We start from the raw sequence: 13,387 nt of genomic DNA, 5'->3' as shown, positions 1-13,387 counted from the left end.
AGGTTACCTAGGAGTGCCAGTATTGCAGCTCATGGTCGTAAAGACCCATTTCTCTCAAAGCCTAAGTCACAACAGATGACCCTAAAAGGCATGGTTAAAGGTACAAGAAACATGTTGGGGAGATATGTTGGTAAATGGTTCTACGATAAAGGGATTCCCTTTGATGCAGCCAATAGCCCATATTTTCCACCTATGGTCAGTGCAATCCAGAGAGCCGGGCCCTGGGTAAAACCCCCAACGACATATGAGCTTAGTGAGCCAATATTAGATGAAGAGGTGGAGGAAGTAACAAAGTGGATTGAAGAATATAAACAGAGTTGGCCAAGGACAGGCATTACTCTCATGAGTGATGGTTGGTTTAATAAAGTTAGCAAAAAAGAGTTTTTAAACTTCTTGGCCTATTCCCCAAAAGGGACAGCTTTTTTGTGTAGCAAAGACGTATCAGGGACGAAGAAGGATGCAAACTTCTACGTACGACTATATGATCAGAAAGTGGAGGAGGTGGGAGATAAGCATGTAGTCCAGTTTATTGACAATGCACGTCCATGTGTTTCTGCGGGCAGCAAGTTGATGGATAAGAGGAAGCATCTAGTATGGATCTCGTGTGCTACACACAGCATCGATCTTATGTTAGAGGAGATAGGTGAGATCAAAATTTTGAAGGAGACTCTAGAGGAAGCAAAGTTGGTGTCAAGATTTATATATAACCACTTTAAAATTTTATTTCTGTTTAGAGAACACTTTAAGAAAAAAGAGATAATCAATCCTGCCATAACCCGCTTTGCGACCGATTACTTAGCTGTGGACTCCATTCGAGAATCTGAAGGTGCATTAAAGAGATTGTTTACCTGTGAAGAGTGGTTAAATGACCACATCTCGAAGTCCAGTACCGGTATAAAGTGGACCACATAATCTCAAATAGGCGGTTCCGGTATCGATGTTCCAGTGTTGTTGAGGCCACTGCCCCTTTGGTCACAGTGTTAAGAATGGTGGATGCTGACAAGAAAGCTACCAGGGGTATCCTTTCTGAAGGTATTGAGAGGGCGAAATCAGCTATTGGGGAGAAGTGTAATTTTGCTAGCACAGTGATCGAGATTATAGAAAGGAGGTGGAACACCAAATTTGGACATCCAATTCATTATGCTGGTAAATATATATATATATATATATATATATATATATATATATATATATATATATATATATATATATATATATATATCATTAAAATGTTTCATTTTAAATCATTTTTTTATGAAATTTTAAATGATATTTTTCTACCTATATATTTTCTAGGTTACTACTTCAACCCAAAATTTTTCTATTTGACACCTGAACAACCCCACAAGATTATAGAAGGGGTTAGATACATTATTGCAAGGTTGGAGAGAAGCCATCGAAACCAAGTAGCAACAATACAAGAGGTATTATTTAATGTTTGGGTAAGAACTTCATTGAGTTGTTATATTTGTGAAGAATAATGCAATAAAACATAATATATTTGTTTTAGCTTCCTTTGTATAGGGATGCTATAGGATCCTTCGGAACTAGACTTGCTAGGAATTCTCGAACTATGATGGATCCAGGTTATCCCCTCGCTAATATTTTGTTCACTCATATATTTAATCTTATGAATTGTTCTTGCCCTTACAATGCTTTTTGCAGTTTAATCCAGCTGAATGGTGGGAGATATAAGGTACTGATGCACCTCACCTAAAGAGGATAACAATCAATGTGCTCTCCCAGACATGTTCTGCTACTAGCTGTGAGCGCAACTGGAGTACAATCCAATGGTTGCACACTACTTAGGAGGAATCGACTCGCTTCTGAGAAGCTTCATAAACTAGTCTACGTTCATTATAATTTAAACCTCTGAGAGCGACAAATAAGAAGGAAGCTTGAAGACTATGGGCCGATAGACTTAGACACAATATTTGTCACAGACACAGCAAACCATTGGGTAGTAAAAGAAGAGGAGCCAGTGTTGCACAAGAGAGCGTTCCTTGAGACTATCGGTGATGAAGATCTTGAAGAAAGTGATGAGCAGCATGAAAGAGGAAGCAATCAGTCAACGTATCCACAATTCGTCGGAGATGTCGGTGGTATTGCACCTAATGAGGGAGAGTGGGAAGGGGGTCTAAGAGAAAATGAGAGAGATGATGATTCTAAGGCCACCCTATCCCAGCCATATTATTCAGCAACAGTGTAGGGATGAGCACGATAGTGCAGGTGAGCATGAAGGATAGACAAGCTTCGGGGATTTTGGATTGGGAACACAACAAAACACTAACACTCAGGGATTTTGGAATAGTCAGACGCCTGCTAATATCGATGATTCGTTTTTAGATCGAATCAATGAATTGTCAAACGAATTCAATCAATGGCACCAGCGTGACCAAGAAGAAGAACAACGTCATCTGTCATTTTATTTTTAGATCGTATGTTACTAATTGTATGTATTATTGTAGTCCATGTATATAAATATACTTATTCCATGATAATTCTATGTTTATCTTTCTATGTGATGTAAATTAAATGATAAATAGTAGTTCATGCAGGGAAAGAACATATCAATATTCACATATTCATGTAAAGACATGAAAATTCTTAATGGAGTATCCTCATTTTTTATTGAATTCCTAAAAAACAATATTTATAATGAATTTTAATAATTTTTTTGGATTTTTTTGAAGCTTTATTCTGACCAATTCACCCGATTCCCGATCCGGATCGCCGATTCGCCGATCCGGATCGGTTTTTTGGGTGCCCGATCCTGGTCACCGATCCGCTTTAAAACCATTGGACCAGTGTTTTAAAACACGACGAGTCGAATCGGACTCGCCCGGTTCGACTCGAAAACACGCTTGCCCGTGCCTGTTCCACCCAAAAATCGGGAACCGCCCAGTTCTAGAGTGGAACCACCGATTCCCATCCGGTTCAGCCCGATTCTAGAGTAGAACCACCGATTCCCATCCGATTCAGCCCGGTTTTAGAGTGGAACTGCCGGTTCCCATCCGGTTCAGCCCGATTCTAGAGTGGAACCGTCGGTTCCCATCCGGTTCAGCCCGATTCACACACGTCACGTGTGACACGCACGTGTGAGCGTGCCCCACGCACACTCACGTACACACGTGTGTCCGAGCGTATGTGCGAGCGTGCCCCACACACACTCACACGCGCACACGTATGTCCGAGCGCACATGCGAGCATGCCCCACACACACTCACACGTGCACACGTGTGTCTGAGCGCACGTGCGAGCGTGCCCCACGCACACTCACACGAGCACACGTGTATCCGAGCACACATGCGAGCATGCTCGATTTTAGAGTGGAACTGTCGGTTCCCATTAGGTTCAGCCCGGTTCTAGAGTGGAACCGTCGGTTCCGATCCGGTTCAGCCTGATTTCCACATGTCACGTGTGATACGGACGTGCGAGCGTGCCCCACGCACACTCACACGTGCACACGTGTGTCCGAGCGTATGTGCGAGCGTGCCCCACACACACATCACACGTGTACATGTGTGTCCGAGCTGTCTGAGCGCACGTGCGAGCGTGCCCCACGCACACTCACACGGGCACACGTGTATCCGAGCACACATGCGAGCATGCCCAGTTTTAGAGTGGAACTGCCGGTTTCCATCCTGTTCAGCCCGGTTCTAGAGTGGAACCGTCGGTTCCGATCCGGTTCAGCCTGATTTCCACACGTCACGTGTGATACGCACGTGCGAGCGTGCCCCACGCACACTCACACGTGCACACGTGTGTCCGAGCGTATGTGCGAGCGTGCCCCACACACACGTCACACGTGTACATGTGTGTCCGAGCTATCTGAGCGCACGTGCGAGCGTGCCCCACGCACACTCACACGGGCACACGTGTATCCGAGCACACATGCGAGCATGCCCAGTTTTAGAGTGGAACTGCCGGTTTCCATCCTGTTCAGCCCGGTTCTAGAGTGGAACCGTCGGTTCCGATCCGGTTCAGCCTGATTTCCACACGTCACGTGTGATACGCACGTGCGAGCGTGCCCCACGCACACTCACACGTGCACACGTGTGTCCGAGCGTATGTGCGAGCATGCCCCACACACACTCACACGTGTACACGTGTGTCCGAGCGTATGTGCGAGCGTGCCCCACACACACTCACACGCGCACACGTGTGTCCGAGCGCACGTGCGAGCATGCCCCACACACACTCACACGTACACACGTGTGTCTGAGCGCACGTGCGAGCGTGCCCCACGCACACTCACACGGGCACACGTGTATCCGAGCACACATGCGAGCATGCCCGATTTTAGAGTGGAACTGCCGGTTCCCATCCGGTTCAGCCCGGTTCTAGAGTGGAACCGTCGGTTCCAATCCGGTTCAGCCTGATTTCCACACGTCACGTGTGATACGGACGTGCGAGCATGCCCCACGCACACTCACACGTGCACACGTGTGTCCGAGCGTATGTGCGAGCGTGCCCCACACACACGTCACACGTGTACATGTGTGTCCGAGCTGTCTGAGCGCACGTGCGAGCGTGCCCCACGCACACTCACACGGGCACACGTGTATCCGAGCACACATGCGAGCATGCCCAGTTTTAGAGTGGAACTGCCGGTTTCCATCCTGTTCAGCCCGGTTCTAGAGTGGAACCGTCGGTTCCGATCCGGTTCAGCCTGATTTCCACACGTCACGTGTGATACGGACGTGCGAGCGTGCCCCACGCACACTCACACGTGCACACTTGTGTCCGAGCGTATGTGCGAGCGTGCCCCACACACACGTCACACGTGTACATGTGTGTCCGAGCTGTCTGAGCGCACGTGCGAGCGTGCCCCACGCACACTCACACGGGCACACGTGTATCCGAGCACACATGCGAGCATGCCCAGTTTTAGAGTGGAACTGTCGGTTCCCATTAGGTTCAGCCCGGTTCTAGAGTGGAACCGTCGGTTCCGATCCGGTTCAGCCTGATTTCCACACGTCACGTGTGATACGGACGTGCGAGCGTGCCCCACGCACACTCACACGTGCACACGTGTGTCCGAGCGTATGTGCGAGCGTGCCCCACACACACGTCACACGTGTACATGTGTGTCCGAGCTGTCTGAGCGCACGTGCGAGCGTGCCCCACGCACACTCACACGGGCACACGTGTATCCGAGCACACATGCGAGCATGCCCAGTTTTAGAGTGGAACTGCCGGTTTCCATCCTGTTCAGCCCGGTTCTAGAGTGGAACCGTCGGTTCCGATCCGGTTCAGCCTGATTTCCACACGTCACCTGTGATACGCACGTGCGAGCGTGCCCCACGCACACTCACACGTGCACACGTGTGTCCGAGCGTATGTGCGAGCGTGCCCCACACACACTCACACGTGTACACGTGTGTCCGACGCACGTGCAAGCATGCCCCACACACTCACACGTGCACACGTGTGTCTGAGCGCACGTGCGAGCGTGCCCCTCGCACACTCACACGGGCACACGTGTATCCAAGCGCACATGCGAGCATGCCCCATGCACACTCATACAGGCACACGTGTGTCTGAGCGCATGTGTGAGCATGCCCCACGCACACTCACACGTGTGTCCAAGCACACGTGCGAGGTTGCCCTAATATTGGACACACGTGTGAGGTTGCCCTAATATTCTTATACACATTTTATAGTTCATATTGCATAGGTATTTATATATCAAAGTTGAATACTCATCTTTCGATGTGGGATAATTCCCAAACAACATTAAATAAAAATGAAATGTAAATATAGTCTATTAAGCAGCAATTTATAATTACATGTAGTTAGATGGTTTGATGGTTATGACTTTGCTTTTTTTACTTGAGGTCCCAAGGTCGAATCCCTTGGGCATGTGTTGCATTTTTGATATGTATATAGTGGTTGGTATAAATATAAATATTTTTGTTGTATTCGAATCCCCTTGGGCATGTGTTGCATTTTTGTTGTATATATAGTGGTTGCTATAAATATAAATATTTTTGTTGTGTATACAGTGGTTGGTATAAATATAAATATTTTTATAAATAATATAAAAGACATAAAAAATGAAAATTTAAAAAATTAATTTTTTATATAACATTTAATTTTTGTTGTATATAGTGGTATAATTATTTTTGTAAATAATATAAAAGGTAAAAAAAAAAAAAAAGTTTATTCTATTTGAAATCTCCATCTTTCTACTAACAATCTCTTTTACTAAATTTATTATATAAACCTAAAAAAATACATTTTTAAAAAATTGAAGTGTTATTTCCAAAAATTTGTACGCATTTTATTAATTTTTATATTGATAACCAAATATTTTATTTTATTTATGAATTTTTACATTACAAATCATGTAATGTACTATTTTTTTTACAGTTGTCAATAATACATTTTAAATTAAATAATATTATAAAATATTTTTAATTTGTTATTATTTGTCTAATAAAATAATTATAAAATGTAAACTAATAATTATAATTTCAGTATATAATATTATAATTAGTGAGGTTGTAATAATTTTGGATTATAGTTAGTTAGGCTGTAATAGTTTGGGTTTTTTTAGCAGGTTAGGGTTTTTCGCCAAAACGAGATTTTAATGGCCATTCTGTCACTGATTAGTCTACTCTTTATAATAGTCCATATATAATTATATATTTTACTCATGATAATTCTATGATTTTTCTTTTATGTGATGCAAATTTAATAGTTCAAATAAATTTATACAGGGAAAGAACATCTCAATATTCACAAATTGATAAAAAAAAATGAAAGTTAATAATGTAGTACCCTCATTTTTTATTGGATTCCTAAAAAACAACATTTATAATGAATTTTAATAATTTTTTCGGATTTTTTTGAAGCTTTAATCCGACCGATTTAGTCGATTCCCGATCCGGATCGGTTTTTGAGGTGCCCGATCTGGGTCACCGATCCGCTTTTTAAACCATTGCATTGGACTGTAGCAATGGTTTAAAAAGCGGATCGGTGACCCCGATCGAGCACCTCTAAAACCGATCGGGATGGGCTAATCGGCGATCTGGATCAGCGAATCAACGATCCGGATCGGGAATCGGGTGAATCGGTCCCAAGAAAGCTTCAAAAAAATTCGAAAAAACTATTAAAATTCATTATAAATATTTTTTTTTAGGAATTCAATAAAAAATGAGGGTACTCCATTAAGAATTTTCATTTCTTTGCATGAATATGCGAATATTTATATGTTCTTTCCCTGCATGAACAACTATTTATCATTTAATTTACATCACACAGAAAGATAAACATAGAATTATCAGGGAATAAGTATATCAACATACATGGACTACAATAAAGCATACAATTAGTAACATACGATCTAAAAAAAAATGACAGACGACGTTGTTCTTCTTCTTGGTCACGCTGGTGTCATTGATTGAATTCGTTTGACAATTCATTGATTCGATCTAAAAACGAATCATCGATATTAAAAGGCGTCAGACTATATCCAAATCCCTGAGTATTAGTGTTATGTTGTGTTCTCAATCCAAAATCCTCGAAGCTTGTTCATCCCGCATGCTCATTTACACTGTCGTGCTCATCCGTACCCTGTTGCTGTTGGGACTCGATATGTGAATAATATAGCTGGGATAGGGTGGCCTCGGAATCATCATCTCTCTCATTTTCCCTTAGACCCCCTTCCCACTCTCTCTCATTAGGTGCAATATCACCGACATCTCCGACGAATTGTGGATACGTTGGTTGACTGTTTCGTCTTTCATGCTACTCATCACCTTCTTCAAGATCTTCCTCACCGATAACCTCCAGGAACATTCTCTTGTGCAACACTGGCTCCTCCTCTTCTACCACCCATTGGTCTGCTGTATCTTTGACAAATATTGTGTCTAAGTCTATCCGCCCATAGTCTTCAAGCTTCCTTCTTATTTGTCGCTCTCGAAGGTTTAAGTTATAATGAACGTAGACTAGTTTATGAAGCTTCTCCGAAGCGAGTCGATTCCTCCTAGTAGTGTGCAACCATTGGAACGTACTCCAGTTGCGCTCACAGCCAGTAGCAGAACATGTCTGGGAGAGCACCTTGATTGCTATCCTCTTTAGGTGACGTGCATCAGTACCTTATATCTCCCACCGTTCAGCTGGATTCAAATGCAAAAAGCATTGTACGGGCAAGAACAATTCATAAGATTAAATATATGAATGAACAAAATATTAGCAAGGGGATAACCTGGATCCATCTTAGTTCGAGAATTCCTGGCAAGTCTAGTTCCGAAGGATCCTATAGCATCCCTATACATAGCAAGCTAAAACAAATATATTTCGTTTTAGTGTATTATTCCTCACAAATATAACAACTCAATGAAGTTCTTACCCATAAATTAAATAATACCACTTGTATTGCTGCTACTTGGTTTCGATGGCTTCTCTCCAACCTTGCAATAATGTATCTGACCTCTTCCATAATCTTGTGGGGATGTTCAGGTGTCAAATAAATAAATTTTGGGTTGAAGTAGTAACCTAAAAAATATATAAATAGAAAAATGTCATTTACAATTTCATAAAAAAATGATTTAAAATGAAACATTCTAATGATATAAATATATATTTACCAGCATAATGAATTGGTCGTCCAAATTTGGTGTTCCACCTCCTTTCTATAATCTCAATCACTTTGCTAGCAAAATTACACTTCTCCCCAATAGCTGATTTCGCCCTCTCGATACCTTCATAAAGGATACCCATGGTAGCTTTCTTATCAGCATCCACCATTCTTAACACCGTGACCAAAGAGGCAGTGGCCTCTACAACACTGGAACATCGATACTAGAACCTCTTATTTGAGACTATGTCGGCCACTTTTATACCGATACTGGACTTCGAGAGGCAGTCATTTAACCACTCTTCACAGGTAAACAATCTCTTTAATACACCTTCAGATTCCTGAATGGAGTCCACAGCTAAGTAATCGATCGCAAAGCGGGTTATGGCAGGCCTGATTATCTCTTTTTTCTTAGAGTGTTCTCTAAACAAGAATAAAATTTTAGAGTGGTTGTATATAAATCTCGACACCAACCTTGCTTCCTCTAGAGTCTCCTTCACAATTTTGATCTCACCGATCTCTTCTAACAAAGGATCGATGTTGTGTGCACAACACGGGGTCCATACTAGATGCTTCCTCTTATCCATCAACTTGCTGCCCGTAGAAACACATGCATGCGCATTGTCCGTAATAAACTGAACTACATGCTTATCTCCCACCTCCTCCACCATCTGATCATATAGTCGTACGTAGAAGTTTGCATCCTTCTTCGTCTCTGATACGTCTTTGCTAGACAAAAAAGCTGTACCTTTTGGGGAATAGGCCAAGAAGTTTAAAAACTTCTTTTTGCTAACTTTATTCAACCAACCATCACTCACGAGAGTAATGCTTGTCCTTGACCAACTCTGTTTATATTCTTCAATCCACTTTGTTACTTCCTCCACCTCTTCATCTAATATTGGCCCACTAAGCTCATATGCCGTCGGGGGTTTTACTCAGGGCCCGGCTCTCTGGATTGCACTGACCATAGGTATAAAATATGGGCTATTGGCTGCATCAAAGGGAATCCCTTTATCGTAGAACCATTTACCTACACATCTCCCCAACATGTTTTTTGTACATTAACCATACCTTTTAAGGTCATCTGTTGTGACTTAGGCTTTGAGAGAAATGGGTCTACAAGACCATGACCTGCAATACTGGCACTCCTAGGTAACCTAGAAACAATTTTTTCAACGTCTGATTCTTCTTGATACTTATTGCCACCAACCCCTCCATACATATTTGAGCTGGGCCCGCCATACATACTCGAGCTGGGCCCGCCATGCATGTCTGAGCTAGACCCACCATGCATGTCTGAGCTAGGCCCACCATGCATGACCATGTCATAACCACCTGGCATTCTAAACCCGCATTCCCTCTGGTATGTTTCATGTAAACTCATTTTTGTAGCCATCTTCAAGTCATTATTATATTGCATCCATCATCTGCCTTGCAATTTTTTTTCCTTTAGTAGCTTTGAGAAATGTTGTCATCTGCTTTCTTACATTATTAGAGACACTATTGCACGCAGAAACATTTCTCTTAACCCCTGCCAAGTGTTGCTTGAACTTATGTACCCCACTACTTATCACTTTTTTGCAGTAATTACAAATAATTTTGTCTTTTTTGTTGGGGTCAAGTCTAACCCCATGTTTCCATGCAGGGTCTTCTGCAGATCTTGCCATGCTTCAACTTTAAAATGTAAAAGGTTAAAAATTAACCTGACAGTTGAACCTGAAAAATAATCACCACGTGTAGTGATAATATGTATGGGTAGTTCATGAAGTTATATTTATTAGTTAATGCAAAATATTTCTATTTACAAAAATATTTTAATTCCTACGAGAAAAAATAATTTATTTATGCAACATTATAGATAAAAATAGCCTATATCAGCCACTACATAAAGAACAATAAATTTACATTGATATAGTATCAATAAAAAATATATTTACAATGGTATAGTAATTCACAATGCCAATACATATGCACTTGTCACAAATCTTCATTTGGACAAATATGAATTAGTTCCTACAGAGAAAAAAAAAATATTTATGCAACACTATAGATAAGAAAAAGTCTGTATAAGTCACACATGCCAAATATTCATACATCTCAATTACAAATATGCAAGATAATATCATAAAAAAAGCAAGCTTCAAACATGCTTACAACTCAATTATCAAGAACATACATTTTTTTACATTAAAAATTTAATAATAAAATTGATAATTGCAAGCTAATATAATTATCATACATGATATTGTACAATGATATTCACTTTAATTCCTCATGATAATACAATTTAACAACATGTATTTTTTGCATTAAAATTTTAAAAAATTAAAAATACTTTTTAAATTCAAAACATAATTAAATTTTTAATACAGTTTAACAACATCTATTTTTTTGCATTAACAACAAATTAAAAAATACAGTTTTGCATTAAAAATATAACAACATGCCACGATTATTTTACAATGATATTCACTTTGATTCCTCATGATAATACAGTTTAACAAAATGTATTTTTTGTATTAAAATTTTAAAAAATTAAAAATACTTTTTTAATGCAAAACTGCATTAAAAATATAATACAGTTTAACAGCATGTATTTGTTAATGTATTTTTTTGCATTAACAACAAATTAAAAAATACGGTTTTGCATTAAAAATATAATAACATCTATTTTTTTGAATAAATAATTTGTCAACATGCAATTTTTTAAACTAGAAATTTAACAATAAAAATTAAAAAAATTGTTTAATTCCTCATGATAATCAAAAACAATTTTTCGAAAAATCACGATTTCTCAAAAAAATTGATAACGAATAAAAACAAAAAAACAAAAAACCCAGTTCTTCACAGACCAACCTAACATTAGTCATTCCAACTCAAAAATCCACCTCAAATCGAATAAATTACATCAAATTTAATACATGTTTTAATTATAATGTTTTAATTTTCGATTAAATTGAGGGGAAAAAAAAAAACGCAGTTCTTCACAGACATCAATCATTCAATCTCAAAAATCAATCTCAAATTGAATAAATCAAATAAAATTGAATACATGAGATGATAACCAACACTATAACGAATCAAAACCCTATAAATTTAACACATTCTTTGCAAAATATTTACTGAATTTGTGAAAATAGAGGAAAACAAAAACAAAAAACAGTCCACTGTTTTGTGTACAAACATCACTCTTATTTTCTATAAAATCCGACTCAAATTGGATAAATATAATCAAATTTAATATATCTAATGATAAACAACACTACAAAGAATCAAAACCATATAAATTTAATACATGATTTCTAAAATATTGACTGGATTTGATCGCATGGGAAAAAAAAACCAGAGTTTTTACCTGTTCTTCGTGCATCCGTACCTTCAAACTCAAAATTGATATGTATTCCTCCAAGATAATCACAAATTATGAATACAAATTTGTGACCAACACTCTTACAATCACTCAGCCTGAAATTTTACAAAAAATGAAGCTTTATTTTGATTGAAATCGTGAAAATGGCGGAAAAAAAAAAACAAAAATCAGTCCACTGTTTTGTGTACAGACATCACTCTTATTTTCTATAAAATCCAACTCAAATTGGATAAATATAATCAAATTGAATATATCTAATGATAAACAACACTACAAAGAATCAAAACCCTATAAATTTAATACACGATTTCTAAAATATTGACTGGATTTGTTCGCATGGGGAAAAAAAAAAAAAACCTGAGTTTTCACCTGTTCTTCGTGCATCCGTGCCTTCAAACTCGAAATTGATATGTATTCCTCCAAGATAATCACAAATCATAAACACAAAATTGTGACCAACACTCTTACAATCACTCAGCCTGAAATTTTACAAAAAATGAAGATTTAATTCAATTGAAATCGTGAAAATGGCGAAAAAAAAAAAAAAAAAAAAAAACAATCCACTGTTTTGTGTACAGACATCACTCTTATTTTCTATAAAATCCAACGCAAATTGGATAAATATAATCAAATTGAATACATCTAATGATAAACAACACTACAAAGAATCAAAACCCTATAAATTTAATACATGATTTCTAAAATATTGAGTGGATTTGATCGCATGGGAAAAAAAAAAAAAAAACTTGAGTTTTTGCCTGTTCTTCGTGCATCTGTGCTTTCAAACTCAAAATTGATATGTATTCCTCCAAGATAATCACAAATTATAAACACAAAATTGTGACCAACACTCTTACAATCACTCAACCTGAAATTTTACAAAAATGAAGATTTAATTCGATTGAAATCGTGAAAATGGCAGAAACCCTAAAACTCACTATGTGAACAAAATTTCTTGATAAAAAACAGTGGTTTTTTATTCCTTTTATTGAGTGAAAATGATTCCAAATTTGAATTAAAGCCTGTTATATTCATTCATAAAGCTGAAAGCTTTGAAATCGATCAAAAAGAGACAAAAAAAATCGAAATCCCGTCAAGAAAACGGTTCTTCTCATGTTCTTCCAGGTAACTCACGATTATTCTATTGGGATCAAAAAAAGACAAAAAAAATCAAAATCTCGTCAAGAAAACTGTTCTTCCCATGTTCTTGCAGGTAACTTGTGATTATTCTATTGGGACTCGAAAAAAATCACGAGTCTACTATTGAGAATCGCCCGGTTCTCTCTAGACACGGGTGATTCTCATTTTTTGGGCCGATTCAACGCATTTGGTAGCGATTCCCGAGCCAAACCTGACGAGTTCGGCTTGACTCAGTGATTTTTTAATCCCTGGACTTTTACTTTGTTTCCTATACTTTTTTATTTTTATTT

The 13,387-nt window shown here is 39.0% G+C and overlaps 1 long non-coding RNA gene across 1 annotated transcript; it reads right to left on the bottom strand.

Annotated features, from left to right (window-relative positions):
* Window positions 1-10,473: 10,473 nt before the first annotated feature.
* On the bottom strand, window positions 10,474-12,436 carry LOC148778959 (uncharacterized). Its single transcript, XR_016048125.1, has 2 exons — window positions 12,327-12,436; window positions 10,474-12,052 (listed from the first exon to the last, which is right to left on the bottom strand). It is a non-coding gene; the product is annotated as an uncharacterized LOC148778959 (long non-coding RNA).
* Between the last annotated feature and the right edge of the window lie 951 nt (window positions 12,437-13,387).

Source organism: Amborella trichopoda, chromosome 13 (assembly GCF_054954075.1).
Source record: "Amborella trichopoda isolate Santa Cruz 75 chromosome 13, AtrichopodaSantaCruz75HAP2 v2.0, whole genome shotgun sequence".
Taxonomy (NCBI): domain Eukaryota; kingdom Viridiplantae; phylum Streptophyta; class Magnoliopsida; order Amborellales; family Amborellaceae; genus Amborella; species Amborella trichopoda.
This window is presented reverse-complemented; position numbering and strand designations above follow the sequence as displayed.